The sequence below is a fragment of the Dermacentor andersoni genome, chromosome 2 (genome assembly GCF_023375885.2).
Source record: "Dermacentor andersoni chromosome 2, qqDerAnde1_hic_scaffold, whole genome shotgun sequence".
Taxonomy (NCBI): Eukaryota; Metazoa; Arthropoda; class Arachnida; order Ixodida; family Ixodidae; genus Dermacentor; species Dermacentor andersoni.
In genome coordinates this window covers 122,912,012-122,938,811 of record NC_092815.1, presented here as the reverse complement: position 1 = coordinate 122,938,811, position 26,800 = coordinate 122,912,012, and the positions used below count along the sequence as shown (strand labels likewise).

At 44.7% G+C, this 26,800-nt stretch overlaps 1 long non-coding RNA gene across 1 annotated transcript in view; it reads right to left on the bottom strand.

Moving 5' to 3' along the window:
* Nucleotides 1–25,936, bottom strand: part of LOC129387530 (uncharacterized) — a 37,619-nt gene extending 11,683 nt beyond the window's left edge. The window contains exons 1-2 of the long non-coding RNA XR_008614691.2: nt 25,330–25,936; nt 23,763–23,786 (exon numbers count right to left, since the gene is read on the bottom strand). This is a non-coding gene — a long non-coding RNA (uncharacterized lncRNA). The remainder of the gene's footprint in view (nt 1–23,762; nt 23,787–25,329) is intronic.
* Nucleotides 25,937–26,800: the final 864 nt, after the last annotated feature.

Below are 26,800 nucleotides of genomic sequence, written 5' to 3'. Positions count from 1 at the left end.
AATACGCAGACAGTCAAGGGAAAGCCTGTTGAAAACGTTCGAAACCTTGAAGTGCAGCATGTCATGATTCTCCCTAATATCTTTTGCTATGACATGAATGATTATGTTATTTCTTCGTGAACGATTTTCAAGATCGTCATATTTGGCATTTAGTTCGGCAACAGTGCGCTTTAGGCAAGCCGCCGTAAACCAACATAACCTCCTTCCTTGGTCAGCACTGTAAGCACGTTTTAGAGTGGTGATTTCGTTCTTGCGAAATAAAATTTCTCGCACATTTTGGTATGTTTTCAGGACCCGTTATTGGCCTCGCTCGGACGTTATTGAATCACGTGTGACAGCTTTGTGATGAGAGAGATTGAGAGTCACAGATATTTCTAAACAGGCCAATTGGTTTGAAGGAATTCATTATAGCAGTGAATGGAAATTCGAGATAAGCTGATATTATGGAAACGTACTAAAGAACGGGAGCTTGCGCTGGAATGGAGACTTCGCAGGAGCATTTCTTTCTGTCTATCGAGCTACAGCTATAGCAGAGACACGAATTTCCCAGAAAGCGAGGTAGAGAGAGAGAAGGAATGGCAGTAGAGCGAGTGGTGTGGCAATCCGCCAAATCGCCTTCGATTAACTCCTTGGCAAACTACATCCCCCACAATTATGCCATTGATGTACGTAGGAGCCAGAAGGAGAAAGGGAAAGGAAACCGAGGGTAAACTAAGCAGCTTACAAGCGTGGCAGAAAGGTGCGGTGAATGGCGGGACGTAGCAGTAATTTCCTGCCTTCGTTTATGGAAGTGTCGGCTTCTAGCAACGCGGCGATGGCCTTGTTTTTGGGTTTTTTTTAAGGATAATCCAGCAGAAATAAAAGAAGACTGCAATGGTACTGAAGAAGCAAATACTGAAAGCAATAAATCGAACTATGGTATGACAAATAAAAAAAAAATGAACGAGAGGGCACCCGGGATCTTACGACCGCCGTTCCACCCTAAATCAAAGGTGGAGCTGTTTACTGCGGCTGCCGCTATGTGCGCGGCTTCGATAGCCAAGAGTGGATTGCGAACGCGCTGCCGGGTGTTGGTCGCGGGATAAGCTCGGCACTTAGCTCTGGTACGACGCGACGTAGCAAGCTGCAGTTTGTTCCACTGCTGCCAGGCTCCGTTCGGTTCTTTTCTTTTTTTTTTTGTCTTTCTGTAGCTTCCGATGCTCGTAACGAGGCAAAAGGGCAGTGTAACAAATAGCTCCCGCATGAAATGAGGTAATCTCTGTGCGGCCTGCGAAGATTACAACAGACGCCGAGATTATACGACAATAGATGCAGTCTCCGCGCATCCTGCTGCCGCTGCGACCGCACTCTACACAGTGTTCTGCCTCGACACCTTTTTGTTTTCCGACTTCCTTTTCTTTTATTTTGTTTGTCTGGCAACCTTTCTTTTGCGCGATCATTGCTTTTACTGCCCCAGCTAAACCATTCGTTTTTTTTCTTTTTTTTTTCTCTCGCTAATATTTTACTCTTCGTGTTTCCTTGTTTAGTTCTTAGCACGATTCCATGAAGCGCGTAAATAAAGCTGCTTGCATAGTTCACGGAAGAACAGGAAACAGTGGACGCAGATTTTTGTTTCTTTGAGTCACACGAAGCAATCAGATAGCGAAGCCAAGGGAACCACAGGGGAAGTGGAAGACGACTGTAGTTTTATTTGAAATCTACAAATACCAAGCCTAAAGTAACATAAAAGATTCCGAAAAGATCAACTGCCCGCCGGTGGGAGCCGTAACTACATCTTCGCATTACACGTGCGATGCTCGGCAATCCACCAGTTAAATTTCTTGGATATTTGTGTATATGTGTGCAATATTAGCCCTGGGTGTGTTAGCCAGTGCCACTTATGACGATGGTGGCGGAGACGGCAGACTCTTTTAACCGCAGGCGACAATCCTCGCGGACGTTATAGTACAGAAGCCACTAAACAAATTCTCCGTACGCGTAATGCGGAATGTGGGTACGGCTCCTGCTGGCGGAAAAGTGTCTTTTCGCGCACTTCCATTTCCCTTTACCTTCTCATTTTGATATTTGCAATTAAAATCGCCAATAATGTACCGTACGCTTTACGCGGTTTCATTGTTTGTTAGTTTCGCATACTTGTGTAAGTTATATATAGCGTAACTCCCTTTGTCGCACAACTAGAAGTAAAAGAAGGTGAAACAAAAGGCAGGAAGCATGGTTAGACGGTAAGCGATTTTAATAACACGGTTTCCTGCGCCAAGACAACGCACAAATTCACACCTCCATGTTAAATTTTTATCCCGTTAATTTTATTAGTGGGCACGTACATGTACTCTCCCGAGAGTTTTTAGAACCACCCTTCCCCCCCCCCCCCCCCCCCCCCCCCCCCCAGCGCCAATATTGTTGCGGAGCGACTGCGTACGATGACAGAGGTGCTAGACAGTACAAATAAGACAGTAATTCTGACGTTGCTCTTGCGTGTATTGCTTCAGTCCTCTTGCCTGCGCAACACCTCACTAGTGAAAATATCTTTTAAGTATGCGCCGCCTCGCTTTCCTTTCACCTCCCTCACAATGTAAAGGCAACAGGCACTGATACGAAGAAAATCATTAGGAAAGTAGCTTTTTTATCAGTAAAGCGTATTACAAATGCGCAAGATCAATAATTTAAGTTTGTTCTCATAATTTTTATAGAGGAAAAGTAGTATGATAATCCACAGGTGTACCTTCTGCCAGTGAAAGCAAAACACGATGCACTGAGTTGCTCCACCTATTCGCAATAGGCTGTAAAATAGGAAAAGTTGCATCAAGTTCATGATGAGAGAACTGGAAAGCGACGGGGACACAGAGAAAAGAAGAACACAGGACATGCACTGAACTAACAACTCACAGTTCCACGCAGTCTGCAAGGAATCAATGCAAGGAATTCAAGGAATGAGTCGTCTTCCAAAAAATAAGAAAACGTAATAATCAGGCACATGAATCAAAAAGTATGTGAAGTCATCTCTCCAAAAAAAAGAAAAAAAACAGACACACAAACATGAATTTGGCATTTTCATTCTTTCTATCCACATGCTTGTATGCAAAATCAGTGGTCTTTAAATATTTCGTTTCAATAAACTATTTCGATTTAGCCTGTAGTATGAGGGTGAGCCCGTAGACGTACCTTTTGCATTTATCCCTTGCAGATTGCAATGAATTACCATTTGTTAGTTCAGCGCTTGTCTTCTTTTGCTGTATTTGTTTCACCGCCCATTTTGCGCTGCCGCCATTATGACCCAGCGACTACGCTATAACGACACCAGCCCATCTTTTACGCTCTTTGATATTGTTGTGTATGCTATGTAGCAACCTGTAATAGACAGTTTTTTTACAGCGATCAGCAACTTGACAGCGTGTACGGTACTTAGATTTAACCGCAAACATCGTGTTAAACGTAAGCTTTGAAATTCACAACTGGCCCGCAGCCGTGCCCATGTTATCTAAAGCAACTAGTTTGCCTTATTCGCGGTCTTGAAGATAATCAATGCTTCAGAACAATAAAAACCTACACTGGTGGTTCAGTGGCTTCGGCATTTTGCTGCTGAACACAAGCTCATCAGCTCGAATCCACGTTCCAGCGGCCGCGTTCCGATGGGAGCATAACGAAAAGAAAAATGCTCGTGTACCGCACTCCGGGTGCAAATTCAAGAATTCCAGTTCAAAATTAATTCTGAGCCTCCCACTACCGCATCATACAAAACCCGGAGTGCAGCATCGGAATGATGGACCCGACAATTTAATTTGTAAGATGAGGGAACCCTAAAGCCCTAATGTATATGTAAACATCGCAATCGTAATCCAAGTTTTGTGTGAAGATTCGTTCGATCGCATGGCTGTGGTTCCCAAGTCATGTAAAGGGGAACAGTGCATTAGAGCCGCTCAGCGCAGGCGCAGATCGGTCCGCTTTCAAGAGAAAGCAAGATGCTCTAGTGGATTTCTGCAGGCACACGAAGTCGAAGTCTACTGCAGCGTAGGCGCTGTTCACGCTCGTGCGACTTCAACTTTCGATGCCACCAGAAAACGGTATCGACTGCGTGGATCGCGCGAGGGTGCACCATCGTACGCTGCCCCGACAAAGGCAAGCGGCAACAATGCAGCTTGTGGACGGCGAGTCAAAGCTCAGGAAACCAGCGCTGGCGAAAAAAGGAGGCATGGGGGGGGGGGGGGGGGGGGTGTGCGAGCTAGGTCAGGGCCCTGACTCGGCCGGCATTCGTTCCCTCCGCTCCAGTCAGGTCCACGAAAGACTATACAGCTATGCAACACAATTACATTAATTAATGCTTGTCGGTGTGGCCCCGAGCTTGGGGTGACAGCTGAAATGAGGGTGCAGGAGGAAGGGGCTGGCAGGAAATGTAGATGTCCGCAACAACGAATGGTGAAGGGTGAACGAATAAAAAAGAAAAAAAGAAAAATAATTCACGGAAAGAGCACGTGCTGAGAAGGGGGAGAAGCGCAGCTGAGACTTGGAAGCTGCGAAAGTGCCTACGGCCAGGTACTGGTCTCGCGCACCGGCGCACGCACCAATAATCTCTCAACGCTTGGGTGAGCCGTGTACAATTAATTGCCTACCTTTTGCGTGAATGTCGCGGCGCTACTAGGGGCCGGTAGGTTTCAGTGGGTATGGATAATTTAGGTGAGCACTTGCGCACTCGGTGTCACCACCGCACGCGCCAGGTCTCAAACGAAGACACTGACAATGAGGTACTACTCATTTGGGCAGCGCTCGCTGCTGTTTCCCTGAGCAGGGGCGACTTTGACGAAACGCACTCGTAGTCTCTTTCAATGATGATACGTTAACGCTTCCTGGCACAGCATATTGCCCTGTGTTTGATTTTCTAGTTTCTTGATACTCTTTGATTGGCCGCTGAATTTTCTACCGCCGCCGCCGACTACATAACCTCGTCGGTTTTCACAGAAATTGTGTTCCAGAAAAGTTTGTAAAAAAAGAGGAGCCATTTAACTCTGAAGGTGTACGACTAGCAAAACCGTAGCACATCACACAGTGTTAGGCAAGGGTACATGTGTTTATTATAATCATTTGGTAGTCGCAGGGGCGACAGCTTTGCGATTACTTTGCGCGCATTCCATCCCAGCTGCAACTACGGGAAGACCACGAGTAGTGGGTACTCCTGAGGAAAAGGCTGCCTACCGCGATCGTCAGCGAGGGTTGACTCGTGAAAGGGCTCGTCGTCACGGGGCCGACCCCGAGCTGCTAGCAAGTAATGCCGAGTTTAAACGGCAGCGCCGGAAAGCCGATCCCGAAGTGCGCGCCCTAGTCGCGAAAACACATCGGCAGCGTCGGAATGAAGAAACCAGGCTCCGCGAATGAGAAGCTCTAGAACGGCGTCAACGTAGAGAAGCAACCATCCTGAACGGTGGGGCAATGCTCGCTTCAAGTGGTAATCCTGGATCAAGACTTTGATCAGAGTAACTGCACTCGCAACAAAAGCACGGCAGAACACACACAGAAGGTGTTGATACCACGCTTTGAGCGTATAAATACCATTCTACAAGGTATTGTATTTCAAATGAAATCCCCCCTGCTGTAATGCCTTATTGGCGATGCAGGTACTGAATAAAAGAAAATAATAATCCTCACGCGCAAAAAATAAAAGAGCGGGAGAACCGCAAGAGAAGCACCCCCAAAGCATGCTCACCACGCGAAGCACACAAAAGCAAGAATGAGGTGAAAGAATGGTGAAGCTGAAGGTTTAAAATACAGACTGCTTTCGAAGTTTTACTTGCATGATGCAACACTCGGTGTTACTAACATCGCTTCGCTGTTCGACCATCTTCACGGTCTGGAAGGGGCAGCGATTTTTTTTTCATTTCATACTGTAAGCCTCACACAGGCTCACGCAGCATTGGGTACGTATAATAGAAGCAAACAACGTCAAACAAAACACATGAAAACATACAAAATGGAAGAGTTGCCATAGACTAAACTAGTTAATATTGTTAACCTAACAGCTTTTGAAAATGGAGTGAGCGTCCTTTCATTTTGGAAAAAATAAAGATATAGCATAAAAATAAAGCACATATACATACACTAACGGATACACATCTGTGTCCATATACATGGGCATATCAGGAACAAAGCAATTTCAAAAAGGCATTTATAAAGAAGGTTTTAACACTGAAAAAATGAAAAAACATCTCGGAAGCGACAACTTTTATCAGTTGCGTTTAGCAAAATAATTCTTCAAGTTTAGCCATGAATGCGTCCGTTGATGATAGACTCCTGCGCTCACGTGGTAGTTTATTCCAGAGTTCCATGGCAGATGGAAAAAAAACGAATATTTGAATATATCACAGCTAGATAAGAAAGGCGTTATACACTTAGTATGGTTGGTTCTGCTCGCGTGTTGGTAAGGTGGTCTGAGGTGGTCGCTCTTGTTGATAGGTATGTTGTCGCGATAAATGAGATATAGGAATTTCATAGCAGCGAGACGTCGACGGCTTTCCAGCGTTTGTATGGCGGCGCCGTTGCACCGTGCTGTCCCGCTGTCACTCCGGGAGTGCTGACAGTAAACGAAGCGAAGGGCCTTGTTTTGTATTCCCTCTAAACGTTTGGGCAGATCAGCTTGGTGTGGATTCCAGACTATGTGACCATATTAGAGGATGGAGCGCACGAGAGATTTATAGCTTGAAAGCTTAACATTTGGTGGCGCTGTTGCTAGCTTTCTACAAAGAAGAGCTGACTTTCTAGACGCCTTCTGGCATGTGTCCTTAATATGCGTGTCCCGTTTTAGCGTCGTTTTTCTTCTTACCCCCTAGTATTTAAATGATTCTGTGCGGACAACTGCTCATCCCATGTTGTTGTAGGGGAATTTTGTCTTCTTTTACGCGTTCTCGACATACAGGCAGTCTTGCTTAAGTTTATGTCCCTGTCCCATTCCAGGCACCAATTGGCGATACTACACAACGAATAATTTAATTTTACTTGATCGGCCTGCGTTCGTATTGTGTATATGATGCAGTCATCTGCGAAAAGTCTTACTGTCACTCCCGACTCATGTAGTAAGGTTCAAATCATTTACATATATTAAAAATAAATAAGGACCTAATACAGAAAAAGGCTTCTACAGATTGGGATTCTGCTTCGACCACTTTAACGTACTCCCTGCGGTTGGAAAGGTATGCGCTTATCCATGATACTATCTTGTCTTTAATTCCGAAGGCACTATGTTCGTTAATTACCTTCCAATACAGTCCCCTGCCGGATGCCTTCGAAAAGTCAATGAATATTGCATCAGCTTAAAGTCGAGAGTTGATCGCAGCCGCAAAGTCGTCTATCATTTCTAGAAGTTGCGTCACCGTAGAAACCCCTTTGAGGAACTCATGTTGTTTGAAGTACAGTAAGTTGTGTTTGTGGATGTAGGTCATAATCACTTTGTTAATTGCATGTTCCATATACTTACAGCAAGATCTTGTTAGTGAAATGGGCAATAGTGAAACGACTTACCGCCTTTATGGATGGGGGTAACTTTTGCACTTAGCCAGTTTGTAGGTAGGGTAGAGGTTTGCGCGAGACGCGGTGAATATTTTGTAGATAAAAAGCATCAGTTCTGCATAGAGCCCTAAAAACGTATTGAAAATATTGTTCGTGCGTGGAGACTTTTTGACATCCATGTACAGCAGCCTATGTAAAATGCGTAAAATCAACCCGTTTTTTCCGTTTCCTTCAGTCTTCCCACCTCATCTCCTCACCAACAAGCAACTCTTGGCGATAGAGGCGGACGACGGCGTGGGTTCAATTATGCGGGTTAGTGCAACGCCTCGCCATAGCGCAGATCAGCTACCGCGTTATAGGCGCTCCGGCGGCGTAGGCAAGCGGCTCATAGTGTGACGCCTGTGTGCGAACCACGAACCCCAGAAATAAACCAAAAGATAAGAACTTTGTTAGCCAATGCATCAAATTTACAAACTATTATATTCGCACTAGCACTCAGACTTTGCAAGTACTGCCTCTGAATTTCCCGTGGTCTATTGTGCTGTGTAATGGCGGTCATAGAGTAAATATTTAGATTCGTTTCATTACGTTGGAATGGCAGTTATGCGTTACCTCGTGGTGTGCATGCAAATTTATGTTATGCAAATATGCGCTAATAACTTTGTTTATTTACCCAAATACATAGGTATACACAACCAGTTCTAAGAATTCGGCTATATTTACGCATAGGATGTCCTTAAATACGTGTAGGGTAGCACCTCGGTTATTTTATTGCATTTGCTTTGTTCTCGGTAATTCTGATTTTTACTGATTTGTGTCTCTGCAACGCAGTTACCCTAAGCATGGTGTTCCTGACAAGCATGAACTTGGATCGTGTAAAGTAAAACTATTCCATGCTACGACAATACCTTGATTTGGGTTAGTTGGTTCATCTTGGCCATGCTGGTTCCATGCTGATTTATTTCATTTCATGCCGATTTTATTCAATTCTCTAAACGCCAAACCATCGGGTGGAGACCAGCAGCGTTGTTCGAACAGACCAACGATCCACTCTCCTCGTTTACATGCAGTCACCTTTGTTTATCTTCAACGCGTCTAGGATTGCCTACCTTGGCAGGTTTGTTTATCTATTTGGCTTTAAAAAGAAAGACGAAGAGGGCGCAGAACTGGAGAACTTATAAGTGGGGCGGAGATAGCACAGTAAAAGTAGATACCTGGGAAAAGAGTCTGGTGCCAGCATCTGCATTTGGCGTGCTTATCCCGTCCAAAATCACAACGCCATGTAACAGAACGTTTAAAATGCCAATTAAATAGGTCCTCAGTGAAAAAAGTAGCTAGAGCAATGTCGTATACTACATGATCGGAAGGGTTGGACAATGCCATGGTGCCAAGCAAAACAAATATGAGAAAGAAATGCATTCTCGTCGGCAACTCCGAGTAGCCAGTGCCAGAGCGATCCGCAAGCAGCCATATTATATTCTTTTCGAAACCGGACAGTCTCCGGCTGTTGCGAACAACTTCCACTTTTCTTGGGCATATTAATGTAGGTTTAGTGCGCACATCTTACTTTGACGCGGTGAGATTTTGCGGTTTTTTGATGCTGCGCTTTAAACAGGCGACGTAGGCTCAGCCCAAAAAATTGTGATCAATAGCGGATGGATAGTGGCGCAAATGGCGTAGAATTGCAAAAAAAAATTTCTTCTCTTAGTTGGTCTGAGCATGCATAATCAGCATGTACAGGTCATATCAGAAGGGTAGTTGTGGCAAATTTTATAACGTCGCGTAATGAACACGCGAAGTGAGCGCAAGAGAAATCTGTCCATGAATGGCTAATGGCAGAAATGCAATAGAAACAAATAGGAAGAGCTTTGGGCTACAGCCCTACCTCTAATAAATGGGGTTACGATAAAATCACTATATATCATAGCCATGCTATTCCCGTTTTCTTCTTTTGTTTTCTTTTACCTCGCTACTAAACGCTTCTACTTGCGCCGCTGCTACGATCGCTTACTAAGATCTTAATAAACAAAGTGTCAAGCCGCCACTAGTATTAAGTTCGTAACTAACACGACCTTTTCTTGGCATTAAAGGTATACCACTCGATAGAATGCCTCTCGCGGAAAGGTGGCACCAGCGGTGCGTTACTGGCGATGAGTGGTTCGGAGAGTCCTGCACGAATGCCACTAGTTTCTCTTCTTTTTTTTTTTTGATTCTAGGTGAGAGCCGTCGTCTGCAGGGGATTAAAAATGGGGTTCTACAATTTAAACTTTTGCAAACCGCTGAGTTTAAATCACCGGTGATTTCAACAGTGAAGACAACTGAATCTTAAGGTCCGTCTAGTCATGCAACGAGTTCCTTTGCATGTTTTGATTGACAGTCGTACTTTTGGCTGAGACCACCACTGCAGACACACATCTTTCATGATGTCGGTAAGCTTTTCTTTATTTAAATGCAGTAGAAAAGGGAAAATAACTTTGGGGCGAGTAAACAAGTAGAACCACCTTAATAAGTGAAGGCGTGGATGAATAGAAAATTACAGACACAGACGCGCGAGAAGCCAGTAGTTTGGAAAATGAAGATAGTTAAGTGAAAAAGCTAGTAATAAAAATGAGGTGTCATATAGGGAACAAAGTAAGATTCTTTCACTTTGTTCTTTTACCCCCTCTATAAGGACAGGAAAAGATCATTTTAACAGGATCGAGCCTCCAGAAAGCTGAAAAAAGAAAAGTACTTCGCTAATCTAAAGTGAAAAGAAAAATACAACCTCACCAAATGCAAATTCATCGCTTTCTATTTGACATTATGAGCTAAGTGCATATTAAGAACTTCATGCATTACTCGAAAAAAAACATGTCGTGAAACACGTATGCAACAGCAAATCGCGAGTCTGGTCGGAAGCAACGACACAGCCTGGCTTTAAGAAGTAAGATGTTATGGAGGAGCGTAGTCGAATGAATCGTATGCCGCACAGGTAAAATATGCAGGCTTATTTGGAAGTAACAAAAATTTAAAGGACTTCCAAAGAAAGTGATCTGTGCTCTTCAGAACTCGAGCGTCCTCGTATTCTCGGCCCCTAAGCTCCATTTCTATGGCTTTTAAAAGCGAGGCTCTTCTTTGGTAACGTCGCCGGGTTTCGCGACCATGGGTGCTGCGGCCTGGCTGTTCTCTTGTAAAAATGCCGACCAGTCAGAGCATAGTACGCGCTCCGCGCGCGTTGCTGGGTTCCTTGCACCACCACCAGACGGCGCTCGCCTCCACGCATCTGCGGTAGCGGCCGCCGTGCTGGTGAAAAAAAAGGAACCAGAAAGCTCGACTTCGCGCATCTGCGGTTGCACGGTAATGACGAAGTAAACGCTTCTTCCGGACAGAATCGATTAGAATTGCGCTACGTACGTATGCACATGCTGCCTGTGAAACCATGATGCGTTCAAGGCGTCCGCCGTACTCGCTAGTAGTCCGCTATTCCGCTTAACAAAAGGCTTCTTACAATTTGTGTGCCCCAACACTTTTGTGTGCGTGCGGGCGTGCGAGCGTGCGGGCAATCACGTTTCGATTGTTTCTGCATTCACACGAAGCTTCGCTGCATATGCGAACTTGTTGGATCTGTTGCATTTTTTTTTTTGTTCGGAGATTTAGACTCATCCCCAGTACGCTATTATACCCGGTGACGGCAGCCGTGTTCACTGTCTTTCTCGCTACCCTGTTGTGCTACTGGCACACTAGTCGCCGTCATGATGTTTGTAAACATAGAACATGAGAGGCGTTTCTTTCACAAAATAAGCTAACTGGTCGGCTTGAAATGATAGTACAGTGCCGTGACATAAGGAAACCGACACACGTATAATGCTTGGCAGGTCGCGTAGGTTTGTTCTTTGAACAAAGGAAGCCAAGCGGGTCTTGGGGCAATGATAAAAATAATTTTAAGAAGTGAAACATACTATGACTATCCAACCGCTGGCCAAACTATGAAGAAATAACTGTTTGATACATGTTTTGTGAATTGGACAAGTAGTCATTATAGCTATATAGTAGCATGAGACGGAGATTTGCAATTGCTTGTGGTGCGGAAATGCAAAGTAAGCTAACAGACTTCAACCCGTGCGATACGTGGGTGGTTGCAGTGCTGACACAACTGCAATACAGCGTTGCGGAGAGTGAAAACAGAAGGCATTTACTCCAAGTAAGCACAAATCCCCCTCCTTATGTAATACCCTGAAAGGGGTCCTTAAGAGACAATAAATGATGATGATGATGATGACGACGACGACGACGACGATGACGACGACGACGACGACGACGACGACGATGATGATGATGATGATGAAAGTAAAGCCCCTTAGCAGCGACCAGAAACAGCTCCTGCAGAATAAATCGAAAAGCAAATAAAAAATAAACAAAGAGAAGCGGCGAAAGAGCGATCACTCTCCTCCCTTTTATTGTCACCCTTGTTTCGCGAAATTATTCCCCTAACCTAGAAGAACAGCATTTTGCCATCAATAAGTTGCGTCATCTGTTCTTACATGAAAGTGGTTGAAATGACATTGAAAAGCACACAAACACTAGTTGGACAATCACCATTTACCTAAACCGGAATCGAAAGTGATAAACAAATAAAAACGCGATTTCTTTGCAAGCATGAGCTTAACAGAAGAAAACAAACCGCGACCCTACCGCGTTCTTTACTGGTACACACGTCGTATAAATGCGGACTTGGGCAGAATCAACAGTGTTGCACCGCATCCGAACAGACTCAGCGCACACACCGGCTTGGTTATTCAAGACTGGACGGTGCGCTTCCCCGTTCGGTGCCTTCTGCGGTGAGATCGCCAACATCGAACATTTCATTTGCATATGCCCGCAGTTTGACAGAGAAAGGAAAGCAATGGTCGACAGCCTGCAAAAGAATAGTCTTTCGCACAGGACTTTTGAAGACATTGTTTTCCCCGGAGGGCCTGCGCCAATCAGGAAGAGGGCACAACGACTGCTGATTGCCTTCATGCGAGACACGGGGCTCTTCGACAACTGGTGACACTCACAGTAACACTAATAGGAAGCTCGGGCGGAACAATTGCCGGCTATGTATGCCACGCTAACCCCGCCTGCTGCACCAACACCTATAAACACGGTAGCGTGCGCCATATAAGTTCAACGAATAAATGGCGGACTGACCAAGTAGGTGGTGCGGATTTATGGTTAGGAATGCAAGAAGGGTCACAGGCCACTGAACAACGCATTACAACGGAGTGCGCCCGTGCTACAATATTCACTCATCTCTGTCTATTCGCCGTTTTCTTTAACCAAGAACATAAAACTACCGAATCTTGGTTTCCTCTTTAACATTGTACCGACAGAATTGTAGAAGACATTTTATTTGACACTATTCGCTCGACTCTGTGTGGCACATTTGTGAACGAACTCGTGAGCGCTTCCAGCTCGGGGTTTCTCAAGTGTTAGGTTACTTTGAATGAATTACACCTGGTACTTTGCCTAAAACGTAAATTGAAACTGTATAGTATGCCGTTGCCGCACGAAGAAAGGTCTAGGAAACGATGGTTTCAGTATGAACACAACCGCCTTCTTGATGGAGTAATATCAGACAGTATAATAAGTATTTGAGGTAACAAGAACGTTGCGAGTATATACGATTGCATTAGAGATCCCAGACCATAATTTCGAAGTGCAGTTTCGCATGTTTTGTGAGCGCATCTGTGGCTGTGTGTGTCTTCAAGCTTAGTACTATTCTTCAGTAATGTCCTCAAGTATATAACTGGCGATGACAGCTTTCTGAAGAGATGCGATCGGATCCAGGCAATAAAAAACATACTTGGAACAATGCTCTAAATATTACCTGGTTCGTTTCACTGAATAATCAATGCACATTTTGTTTTATCCGAAACGTTTGTTAAATTAAGTAATTATTTTATTTCTCAGATTTATCACATCCTAAGTGTAGCTTATGCTAAATTAGATTGAGAATATTGTAAACTCTGAAATAGAGCCCGAAAAACGGGGGAACAGCGCTAGTTACATTTCTCCGCTGGTGCACAAATTATGATTTTGTTTGTTCTATCTTTTGCAAGGAAATTATAATCTGAGCTGAAAAGCAAATGACAAAAAAGAATGAACTATGAGCATGTGTTTCATAACGAAGGCACAATGGAAGACTGAAATTTGTACTCTCTGATTCTGGTGGTGATATGCAAGGAGACACGTATAAATAATTTCTTTGTTCCAGTTCAGCATCATTTATTGTTTCTGAAACTGCCTCAACTCTACGGGATGTTTCACATGGGTAATTGCATTAGGAAAGAAGCGGTGGAAGAGTGCGTGCATACGGGTTGCGTCACATGCGTGATAGGAGCCGCAGGAATTAAAGCAGCGTGAAAGTGGCAAATATTTAAACAGGAATCGCATGCAGCGAAGATTCGTCAAACTGCATGGTAGGGAAATCTGAGTGAACAATTATTTGGAATATGAGCAATGTGGCTCGAAAGTTATGCATAAACAGGGAAAATCGACGTTCTAGTGTCAGAAAAATCAACACTGTGTAATGAGAAGTGCTGAGTGCGTCAAAATCAATTACTCGAATGAAGAAAATACTTGGGATGAACGCTCCAGATATGAAAAAAGTTGGAAGCGGTTTCAACAGATTGCCTAACAAAAGCGCTGCGATATTACGTCTGTTCAGAAACCGAATTTGCTAGGAGAAGTGAAAAAAAATGTAAGTCATGTTTGCTGGATTTTATGGGGATAAGTTACAACTGACGAATAAGCGCTACGAGTTTACGAAAGAGGTGCACGAACGTTTGATTGTGCACATATCACGAAATGAATTCAAACGGCAAACCAAAGCACGGCTCAAGGAACCAAAATTTTTAAAAAAAACAAGCAGCAAGAAACCAAGCAAACCAGAAATAATGAATCAATGAATGTTTGATGTTTGATGGCGCAAGGGCCAGGTATGGCCAAAGAGCGCCATGCTAGTGTTAATGAGTTCGTAGTGGTCTGATGGGTTCTGTGAGGTTAATGTGACGTGGCTGTAAAGGGGCCTAAAGGAGTTTGTGTAGATTGCATAAAATTTGCGCTTAACAACATTGCGGCAATGATTACTGACATGTACTATGAACACTAAAATGCATTGGGAAAGAATGATGCAATATACAAGATATGATAGATGCTAAAATTGCCAAGAGCACTACTGCCTCCCCAGAGCCCTTGGTATACAAGGAATTAGAGCCATGTGCTACACGAAACAATTATCACAGCCGCATCCTCTGAAGAGAGGAGGCGCTACGAATATATGGGGCTAATAACATAAACCAGAAAGAAAGGAATAAAAAGGTGATTAAAGAAAGTAAGAAAAGAAGAAAGAAAGAAATCAAGAAAGAAGGAAAGGAAGTAAGCAAACATAGCGAAATTGGTGATCATAAATCCAGAATAAAGACGCATGCTGGCTCCTGCGTAAACGAAACTGTAAAGTTTGATGTGCCAAATGGACAGGAATAGTCGTTATACGTACAAGAAGAATTTCAATGAAATGAGGCGCAACTAGGATATGGTAACGCCAGATCTCTTCGTAGAAGAATCTCTGTGAAAGGCACCGGCCATTTACTTGTTTTTTTATAAAGCGTTGTTTAAACACTGAATGGCAAAATTGTAGTTGACGCCTATGTGCTTTGTTGCAGATTTTCGCTATGAATATTTCAGAACTGCTGATGACGGTCTGTGAATTCCTCACCTTAAAGCAGGTTACAACGCTGCAAAAGCAAATTACTACAATTGTCATGAGTTTAGCGACCTGACTGTTACCTGTTTGACTTGGAGTTCTATGACGGCGTGCCTTCCAATACGGCAACGAGAGGAAAGACGAGAGTGGCGCACATTGTAATGCCAACTTTTCCTCCATCGCGCACTTGTGAAGTTTCTCAGGCACAATTCAGGATATGCAGTTGTACATCGCTAGTAGTGAAACCCTGCATTGTTTCAGGAAAAAAACAGAAAGCAAAAGAGGTTTAGATTTCAAACCTGACTAATGGTACGCTGATCCCGCTTCTTTATTAGTGATTACTACTCCAGTTTCGCTGCATGGCATTGCGACGTACTAAGCATCGACCTTAAAGCACAACAGTGCCTCTTGTGCTGGAAAAATCGAATTCCCTTTTTAAGCAACCATTACTGGCCACGTGTGAATTTGATTTTGACAATTTTGCAGGTAGCGATTAGTTTTCAATTTCACCATTGAGTATCGTTGAAAAGTTGTATGCAGGGCGTGTGCATTCAGCCTCTACGGCCTCTTGCAGACAATTTGGGCATTCTTTTTTTTATTTGTTCGAATGCATACAACAGAAGATGCACGCAAGTGAGGATGCCCGCATATCAATTTATGTATATTTCCTGTTATCCTTAAAACCGTTCGCTGGAGGGCCCTGAAACACTTTGGGGCATATTAAAAAAGAAGAAACTTTGTGCCCATCTGTTAACGAGGATCCTGTGAACAAGCGAGTCAAACATTATTGCACTGCGTGCGGCAGGGAACTTGAAATCGATCTCTTATCAAGAGCTCTCGCATCCACAGTGTCGTCATCGAAAGCAGTTGTCGAACCAACGCTATTTTGCTGGTTTGATGATGGCGAAAACATTCTCAGTGAAACATCGTTAATTTTGATCTCAAAAAAAAAAAGAAGAAAGATGGTGTCATCTTTGCATTACGCGTATCTGCTTCAGGCGCACGTTGCAATCCGATGTGGCAACGAAGTAATGAGTCGCGTAGTTTACCGCGCCGGCCACGGGATGCCGCGACGAGCCCTTTCGCGCAGCGACACAGTTTCTCGCCGGGGCTTAGCCTTCCCAGCTTCTCCGCTGTTCAGCTGCAGGCACGGTAGCGGAGACACAAAGATAGGCAAAGCCGGGCAATGGTGCGATAGCTCCAGATCAATTTGAAGGATAAGAAACATTTGTTGCGGCATGAGATATGTGGTACGACGTAATTTAACTAAGAGGCCAAGGTATAGAAAATTGTTTCATGGCCCCTTTAAGCACATGTCCGTGCCACGATGCATTGCGGCGCGGCGCTGACGACTTTATTGCGCCCAAATAAATACACTAAAAGCTTCCCGTTTGTACATTTAACATTAAGATAAGCTCTCGGTGCCTATAAGTACCAGTTGACGTTACAAACATGTTTGAAAATCGATTCTCGCTTGAGCGGAGAGGCCCTGATGCCTCGGCTGCCCGGAGAGCTTTGTGTCTCGCGGATGTCTCTGACTAAAACTCGCATGGCACAGCGCCTATGCCAAGTTCCTCCACAATGCTAAAAGCTTCCGTATTTAGCTTCCGTGCATCAACCCGTGCAACGCAGCCTTGAAATGTCTGGGATGCAAGTTTTGTTTCCGGAGCTGCATTACGCTATGTCACTCGATACGGATTCGTGTGATGACGTCGCAAACCATCGGACCAATCGCGTGCAACGAAGGCGAATATGCAGGATCGCCCACGGTGGGGGCGCTCTTTCTGTGAATGAATGACACGCCACCAGGCAGATATTATAACTCATGATGCGATGCATGAATTCTGTGGGTCCGAAACTACAAGAATGTTTCTAAACTCAAGCTCACTGCAGCAAATTTTCCAGCTTCTTGTTAAGTACACATCACAAACACACATATGAGGGAACTTTTTTTTCTTCGTATATCATCGCATCGGTGCGAAGCTAGCGAAGTGGCTAAAGAGGTGCAACTTTACCTGCGGTGGGTTGACCACCGCTTTCGCAGCTCGCGCCTTTGCCTCCTATGGTGGTTTTACGCACGTGCGAGCTTTCTCGTACTTATTGAGTTTTTTTTTTCTGCTCTACGGCCGATTGTCGCTCTGACTCCGTTTCAAAGAGTACATTTGTCGACCAGCGAAGTGCGGGTAGATTTCCGTTCACTTTACGTCCGATAGAATTGATACGCCTAGTTGCTTTCTTTTTTCTCAGAGTGTCAATTTTTTTAATAAGTAATAGCATGGACGCATCGCTACAAATGCCCGCGTTCCTGCCGGCGAGTGCGCGCCGCGCACAGTCGCCAACGTGTGAAACGCAACATTGCGAACGTTGTACTGTTCGGTAGTGCACGCGGAGAAAACTATACGTACTGCTGCAAGCACCATACCAGCCCACGATTTCGACACTGAAAACGCCACCCTATTGCCGCCACTATGTTAAACAATTCATAAACATGGCTACAGCCCGGTGAAGGGGGGAGAAATACAAAACGCCCGTGAGCCATCTGTTCGGCGCACGTTAAAGCTTCCCAGATGGTTCCCATCAGACAGTGGCCCCACTAGAGCCGCTCGTCTAGCTTGGTGTCCTGCAGAAACTTCAACAGCGTTTTAGTTTCCCGCATTGATGTTGCATTGTCACGCCATGGGCCGAGGATAGCGTCCTCCAACAGTGGGTGCCTGCCAACGCTGGCTAGGTAACTTTCCAACGTCCTTCGCTCCAGCATATATGCTGAGCAATCGCACAATATGTGTTCCAGTGTTTTAGGCGTTTGGCAGTGTTCACAATCAGGGCTCTTCGACTGGCCCATGAGGTGTGCCTAGCGACGGGTGAAAGCAACTCCCAATCGAATCCTGCGTAGCAATGACGTTTTTCTTCACGTAACCTTCGGGGTCAAACAGAATTTAGCGTCTTGGTCGATCATATGTAGGCGTCTGTGGATGTTGTCATCGTGGGCTCTGCCTTAATTTTTTGTAAGGTTCTGAATGAATGCCTCGATTATGAAGTTCGTGTCAGGTCGCGAGTAGGCAATCCGTACTTCATCAGAGGAATGCCGATATTGCCTCACTGTCAGCGAGTTCATTGCCAATCACACCACAATGACTAGTCATCCAATGACTAGTTGAAAAGTGATCACGTGGCCACCTAACTCGGCATTGTGATGAAGTTCGGCAGTTACCAGCACGATAAGGCAATATGGTCCTTTCTTTAAAAAGGCAATTTAGCGCCTGTTGTGCTGATCTGGCATCGCAGATCCCTGTCATTTTGAAGTGTCTGCGTTCTCATAAAATGGACAGCCTCCCGTATTGCCTCCAGTTCCGCAGCCGTGAATATCGATTTGTGGTCTAATTGGAATTACCGAGTAATCCCAAATTATAGGATAACAAATGCTGCGGTTGTGACAGATCGTGTGACTGCACCATCGGAATACACTCGTACAGTCCCACTATATCATGGACGTATATGGGACAGGGTGAGCCGTTTCAAGCCAATGGAAGAAACGTGGGATTTCTTCATTATTCCATGGTCATAACTTTCTAGACAAAGCAAGGTGATAACTATTTTTGAACATGTATAAGCATTGGGCATTGTCGCCTTTACAACGCAATACTTTGTTGCGACTGATCAATCTGCGAAGAATCAACGCCTTTTGGAGCCAGAAGCCCAAAGTTTAGGCAGATTTATTTCCTATACCAATCCTTCCCACGCTGGCTGAACCACCATACTCGCAGCTGCCGAAGGCACTATAAGCACCATAATTAGCTCCGAGATCAATGTTGTGATTTCTGTCACAAAAGAAATTCAAGGAAATGTCGATCGAACGCACGTGCCCAGTAGGAACGAGAACAACGCAAGCCAACTCAGAGTGTGGTCGTTTCTCGCGTCCAGCACAGTGCATGTGTCCCACTGCCGTCCTCGACCATGGCGGACGTTTGCAGGAAAACGCGTCGCAGGGTCTGTTTCGTAGAAGCGACAAGTCTCGCATGGAGATACATGGAGAAATAACCTCCGCGCCTTGAGCATCAGACGCCTTGACACGCTGGCACATTAGCACGTAACCCTCATAACCGATCTGGATTCACTACATATGCAGTGGTAAGGATCAGATTCGTTACACGAATTACGTGAAGAGCTTCTCCGTTAATAACTACTCATGCAGCGTCAAAATGTGGATTACTAGAACGCGGGAAGGATCAGGCGAGAGCGTTCACGAGAGTAGGCGGAACGAACGCTAGCGCAGGTAATTTGTTAGCTCGCTGCCATTTAAAGAACCGCCACCAGCCTATGTACAGCTGTATGTAGGCTGGTTTGATGTACAGCCTATGTACGTCAAAGAGTGGGGCAAGGGTGCACTACGTAGTGCGCGTGCAGCATCTATAGCCAAAGTCACGTAGTCAAGGAAATTTCGCGATGATGAAGTAGCGATTGAGTATAAAGCCACCGCCAGTCGAACTTTTCTATTTACGCCAAGATGACAATTGCAGTCAGCTGTAAGGCAAACTGTGAAATAAGACGTACGTTAACGTCGCCATTAAGAGGATAATTCACGTTCATAACGTTGGATGTAAAAAGAAGCCTGCGGCGAGCTAGAGTGGCAGTGTATGGGCAGAGCAACGTGTCCAGAACTAGCCCTTAGAGCTCTAAAGGCAGATAGATGAAGACAACATACTTGTTAGAGCACGACTATCGCGCTACAGAAAAAGAAATGTGCTGTGGGGCACTTCACCCATCGGACGGACCTACGTGATTGCGTGTGCGACTTCGCGTTTGGCTTGGACACTAATTCCGCGGAATGAGGATAAGCCGCATCGTTGTGCGCAGACGTTTGCCGGATGGTAGGCCGTTCGACTAGCGTCAGTCAGGCGAAAGTGCACACAAGGGAAAAAGCATCGATCCAGCGTCGTTCTTTCGGCGAGCCGTGCTATTCACGAACGAAAGCTACTAATGCCGGCCGCTATCGAGCGCCGTGGGTCACGAAGATCACTCGCAGAACAAATTTGCGCCGGCAGCCGCCAATTCAATCCTTTGCAAGGTTTCCAACTGAATATAGAAAACGAAACTATAAAAAAATATAGTAGCTCTAAAATGCAGCTAAAGTGCCGATGAGGTAACCTAACGAGAAGCTTAACCTTTCGATGAAATAAACAAAGTAGTTTTTTACTGAACTGTCTACTTTAGCTTTTTTTTATGGTTTTGATGTGTTGTGGTACGGTTTGAGCATGTTATCAGACGATAATTCTAAATTTTAAACGTATCTTAGCAGGTAATTCAAATTAACTACTGTAAAATAAGGATAAAATATGAGACCAGTTTCACAATGAAAGCAAACGCATTTTTAGCAAAGAAAACGCAAAGTGAAGGGACACGGTCTAGCAACCTCGTTTCTTGACGTCCGAAAATTTGATTTCTAACGTATCAAAAAAAAAAAAAGAACGAGGCCTCAAATGCGTTAAGCATAAGAAGTGTGAAGATATCCCTCTACAGGGGTCTCGATCCTTCGTCTCTTCGTGGATGGTTCCCAAGGAAGCGATGACCAGGTCCGTCTTCATTGTAGACGACATCACCAAGCTTCACGCGCAGAAAGGCAACGTCTTCCTGAATGATGTGATGAGGTCGAATGTAATCTTTCAGAGGTGTTGGCTGGATTCTCAAGGTATTTTGTTCATAAAGCGTTTTCTCATTTACTCGTGTCTAGGACTGTCCCAGATCACATATATGGCCTTCTTGCTGACATGTTGTGCACATATCCCTTGGTTTAGCTAATTACCAAAGAAGAAATGTTCCTTGTGGGTGGCATCATTGTATTGGTGGCCAGCCTTAGAGCGTTTGGAAATGTGGTACTGACAATTATACGTGTACGGCCGTATGATCCATAGGCACAAGTCATTGCTAGCAGGAATGGTTATCAGGCTACTTCAGAGGCATGGTTCAGTGCACATGTCAAAAATTGAGAATCAAACGAAGGCCAACGGGCGTTTTCAGGCGAATCGTTTAAGATTATTTACTAAGCCAGTGCCAGTGTTTTCTATGGCTTCCTGAACCCAACACAGCGTGACCCACGGAAATGAGGGGCGGCGCAATGCCATCGCTGCAATAATTTTGTGACCAACTGGAATTCATTGACGCGCAACTAAATCTAAGCAAACGGACATTTTTGCATTTCCCCGCCGTCGGAATGTGGCCGCTGCTGCCGGTAATCGATGCACCACCATCTTCTCAACAACAGCATGGTCTTTAATTAAGGGAAAATGAGACGTCCACAATTATTCAACTGCGAGGCTTTTCTTTCTAGGAAACCGTTTGGGTTTCCTTTGTAGCGATTGCTAGGATTGGGTGGATGTCTCATTTTTACATAATTACTTCTCTCCACCTTGCGGGTTTCCACAGAACTATTACGTCGAGCAGCACGGTATGTTATCTTTCTTTATGCTCATAATATCTGTGAATCGCGTTCGAAGCACAATTTGGCGTAAGCGCTGTCCTAGCAGGCAGAGAGCCATCAACTGTATTCGAAGATGCAGATATGTCACGTGGCTTTAATGCAGATAACACTTTCTCAAAATTTTACATCTCGCGCAAATTAATAAATGAAGCCAGCGCTCTCCTTCTCCTCGAGGAACACCGATTCTTGGGCGTCACATTTGGTCTACTTATGGCGTGGTCTCCATACGTCCAATATTTAGAGTTTAAACTTGGCTCTTTCTCCTCACCCACATTTGCCAGATACATCTTTAACAATGCAGGTCGACGTTCTGTCTGCTTGCTTTTTCGGCTCTATGATGCACTCTGCGAATGCCTCTGAAGATACTTTTTCACTGTTTCCCAAGGTCTCTTCAAGCTAACAGGAAACTGGCAAAGGATGCAAGCTAGAGCTGTAAGTACCGGTTTGGGCTTCCGCAAGAAAATTGAAATATTGGGACAGCTGACAGAAAGCATTTGGCTCTTATTAAGTCGTGCTACGCAAGCAGGATCTTTTTCGGCAACGGGTGCGATAAGTTGCCAGAGAATGCTAAACGCAGTCATTCACGTACAGCCACTTTGGTCAAATTAATTTGGTTTCATGCAGCAGAACTAAACAAAAACTTTGAGCAGACCAAACAAGAATACAAGAGAACAACGTACTTGACATTCGTAAACTTATTTAAATTGGAATGGCCGACAACGCTCTCTGCAATGCCTGTCTTTGCGAGGAGACGCTGGAACACATTTTGTGCGACTGTCCTGAATATAATGTTCAGAGACAGTCCATGGCGTCCGTTCTAGCGCACCTTGACAGTAGACCATTGTCAGTTGCAACCATTTTCACATATCGCCGACTGAAGACATCGCAGCTGAAGGCGACGAAGGGACTACTTCGGTTTATGAAGGATACGGGCTTGGACAAGCGACTGTGACAGTGATGTCACGTACCACACAAGAGTGACAGACTGTAACCAACGATGTGTGTGCCGTGTTATGTGCCCTCTATCTCTTCTCCCCATCTTTCATCCCCCCCATCCCCCTCCCATGTGTAGGGTAGCAAACCGGTTAGGCAAAACTGGTTAACCTCCCTGCCTTCCTTCTCCACTTTTTCCTTCCTTTTTTCCTTGACATGAGATCTAACTTTCCGTAGGATGCATTAGCAATGCTTGAAACAAGTTCTTTGAAAGTTACTCGGGAGTCGACCTATGTTCCTAATTCGCACGTACAACTCGCTCTTTATTAAAGGAATGTTATCAAGTAAGTATTCGTATCGTAATTTGAATATTTAGCGACTAAAGGAAACAACGACCAAGTAGTAGTCGTCACAAGCATCTTAGTTTGATTAATACGCAAAAAAGTTGGAAGCACGCCACACCGCGACAGAATTCACACCTTCCTGCGCTGATTCTCTTTCACGGTAAGGTTTAGGATCGTCCACATACAAAAGGAGACATGAAGGATGCAAACATTCTTCAGGATTATTGAAAGGACATTGAAAAATAATGAGCCTAAGATAGACCCTCGCTTAACACAGGAAGTTGGTTCATAAGACAGAGTAATCAGCACCAGCGCGAACACAATTTCGCCGAGTGGACAGTTTTATCTTTATTCAGCGTGCACAAGCTGGAACTAACGTAGTTATTCAAGAGTTTATGGATAAGAAGGCCATGAGGAACAACATCAAATGATTATCACGGGTTGAAGTATACTGTGTCTAACTGCCTCCGGTTAGCAACAGCGGATCCAGCAACAACAAGAAAAGAAACAAGGTTTGTTTCCAGACACCTACCATGAACAAACCTATGTTGACATATGCTAACCTTACACTTGAAAACACTTTTGCAAACGGAGACAAGAATGACACGAGGCGATTATTTTTGATGTCGCTCATGCTTCTATGAACTGGCACAACTACAGCATTCTTCAAACAAGAAGAAAACACACTCGTGCGCAAAGCAGGAATAAAATGTGCAAGAATAAATAGTATAGCCTTTGATAACAAAACTTGGTAATCGGCCGTAAGCAAGAAAATGCTTTGGTTTCGACTTACCTATAGCCACCGCGAAATCCTGTTCTGAAAAAAAAAACATGAAATGTTGAAATGGACATTGATACCATACCGGCAGTCACCAGAGCTAGGAGCATGTGCTGAATTCAAGAAAACCGAGGAAAAATGTTCAGCGAATGCATTGGCGATATTCACGCAGTTTCTAAGAATGCCACGAGAAGGATGATTTAGGACAATAATCTCAGCCCGTTTAGAGCTGTAATTTTTTGCATGGGTTCACAAACGTTTGGGATCGCGGCCTCTACGCATTACGCGTTTCACCTGGTTTTGCAAGACACTAAATGTTTCGTACTACTTCGATGATTCTGTTTTCTTGGACTTTCTTGGTACCTTAGTTTTTTACGAAGTAAAATGCGTAATTCCTCAGAAGATTACGCAGGATAGTGCGCAGGGCGAAACTCTTTACAGAGAATGAAGCCTTCCAAAGCACATTTTAGATTATCAGTAAGGATGTTCACTGCTATGCTCATATCTGAGGCGCGATATAATGCAGACCAGTTGGCATCAATAAAGTAGTGGTACAGACTTAGATAGTCGCCGTTCGAAAAAATATGCGAGTCAACACGTTCGCTCAACATAAATCGTCTCTTGAAAAATTCCGAATTCGAGCGGAACATGCCAACAGGAATAGTCAACCGGAAATAAGCTGCTAACAGGAACAGAAAGTTCAACAACACAAAAATGAGCCACAATCAGATATGAAACATTTCCAAGGGCATTTGGAACTGCGTTGATCGAAGAAATTCGATGAAGAAGAACCGCGCATCACAGCGACGGAATAAGAAAGATACGGGTGTCGTGCGTGAAAAGTTCCAAACAATAGAAGAAACATTGAAATCGCCAGCTTCAACGACATTCTATTTTGCAGCATCAACAATTTCAACGAAGTTATTCATATGCTCAGAACATGCCACGGTATATATGTTAGGAGGGAAGTAGGCTGCGCAGACTCCAACGGTTCAACTCCAACGGTTCTCTCGTACTATTTCAAGGTCCACACGCTTTATAAAAAATATTCTTTTGCATGGCAATTAGCACACCACCACCTTAATTAGCACACGCATGATACACGTGGTCACATCTCTAAACAGTGAATTGCGGTGGAAAGTAATTCTACGTCCCTGAAAAGCCAAGTTTCAGTTAAGCAAATAAAAAGGTATCAAAAGGCTAGCACGTTCCCGTAGAAATAGGAGGATTTCATGCATAGACCACGAACGTTTTGGTAGAAGAAACGGAGCACTTCATTTGTGAGGTAGAAAAAAATTACGTTATTTTGTCCCTGGCGCCTCTGCAGGTGCGTCATGCTTACTTTATAAAAAAACCTTAACAGGCAATCCTTCGGCCAAATGTCTACCGAGTTGATATTTTGGAAGACCTTCTCGTTCACTGTGACCCGCAAGGAAGCGTAACCCACATGCTTCGCTTTGAGGTTTTGGCAGCCGACATTGCTGCTATCAACAAATTTTTCCAGCGTATCACAGATTTCCTCGCAAGTTGTCGAAAGGGTCAAGAGCGATACGCAAAGCGAACGCCTTCCCGGCACACGTACCAGCGTTCTGGAAGTAGTTGCCCCCGGGGACGGCTTAGCCATCTTCTTGGGCCGGAACTGAATTGGCTATAGGCCTCGGACGTGTATTTTCTTCCCGCGATGGTTCACGCACAGGAACCGGGGCCACTTTGTTGCTGGGCTGTTGTTCACCGTAGCGAGGCGACGCCGGTGGAGAGGACAGGTTGACTTGCGACGTGTGACCAAAAGGACGTCGGTGAAGGCTCCAAAGGCGGAGGCCATTCGTTTCCGTCACCTTGTTGCAGCGCGTATTTGGGAAATAGCTCTGAGTTCCTGGCCAGGTTCAAGCGAAGACTCTCGCTGTCTTTCTTCATATAAAGAACTACACTTGTAAGTAAAGCGATTTTGTCACACCAGGCTTGCACGACGACACGATGTTGGCAGCAGGTTCCTGTCACAGGCAGTGGCGTCGTGGTCCAGCGAGGCACTCACAGCCTGAGTTTGGAGCGCCATGCTGTCGCATTCATCGCGTCTAGTACATTGGAAATATTAGCCCATAATGAAAACATAGTGCGCGAGCGCTGGCTGATCTGCATCTCCCCGCGCTAGAAGTGGTATCACGAGCTACGAAGCATGCGCAAAGAAAATCAGCGGTGTCTTTCGAAATGCTTTTAAATCCTGCCAGATTAGAAGCTCAGGCGAAGGAGCGCTCGTTCCAGCGGTCGACGCTAGGGAACCTTTATGCGCTTGAAGAAAGCATTTATTTTTGTGCCAGTGACGGAAATATCGGTATGGCCACCACGTTAATAGTTGCGTTTCCAAAGAAACAAACAGCGGACAGTGGCAGGCGCCGTGCGTTTTTCAAGCAAACGGTTTTGGCGAGAGCTGCTTGCCACTGATAAATAATTATGGCAGACTCAGCAGCCTCCCCTAACGACGACCGTTTGGAAGAAGCGCTCCTTTGCCGCAGCCGCCGATAAGACAGCGGTCAAAAACATATCGCATGGTCACCGCAAATTGCGTTTGCGCATGCCACGTAGTATGCACTGCTGCCACTAGTACAAGAAAAAGGTTCGGCCGCCGCTCGCACGCTCCGTTTACTTTCTGGGGCACCTGTACATACTCGATCAAATTTACATGTGTTTTTCGTACTCTTCGTCAACGATGTTGACGCATGTGCAGTGTAACTGTTGGCCACAAGGCCCACAGCAACGCAGAAATTGGTATTGCCCGATAGCGGCTGCGAGCACGAATCGCACTTGTCCTTTGAGCCCGTCATGGCATATCATAAGAAGCGCCCGTACATACGAAAAGTTGGCGGTATCGGGGGGCGCGGCAAGAATGTGTTCGTGGTCATTCAGTGCGCAGAAGTGAATGAGCGAATAATAATAATAATAATAATAATAATAATAATAATAATAATAATAATAATAATAATAATAATAATAATAATAATAATAATAATAATAATAATAATAATCAATGATTTTGGTATGTTTGTTTAATAGAAAGA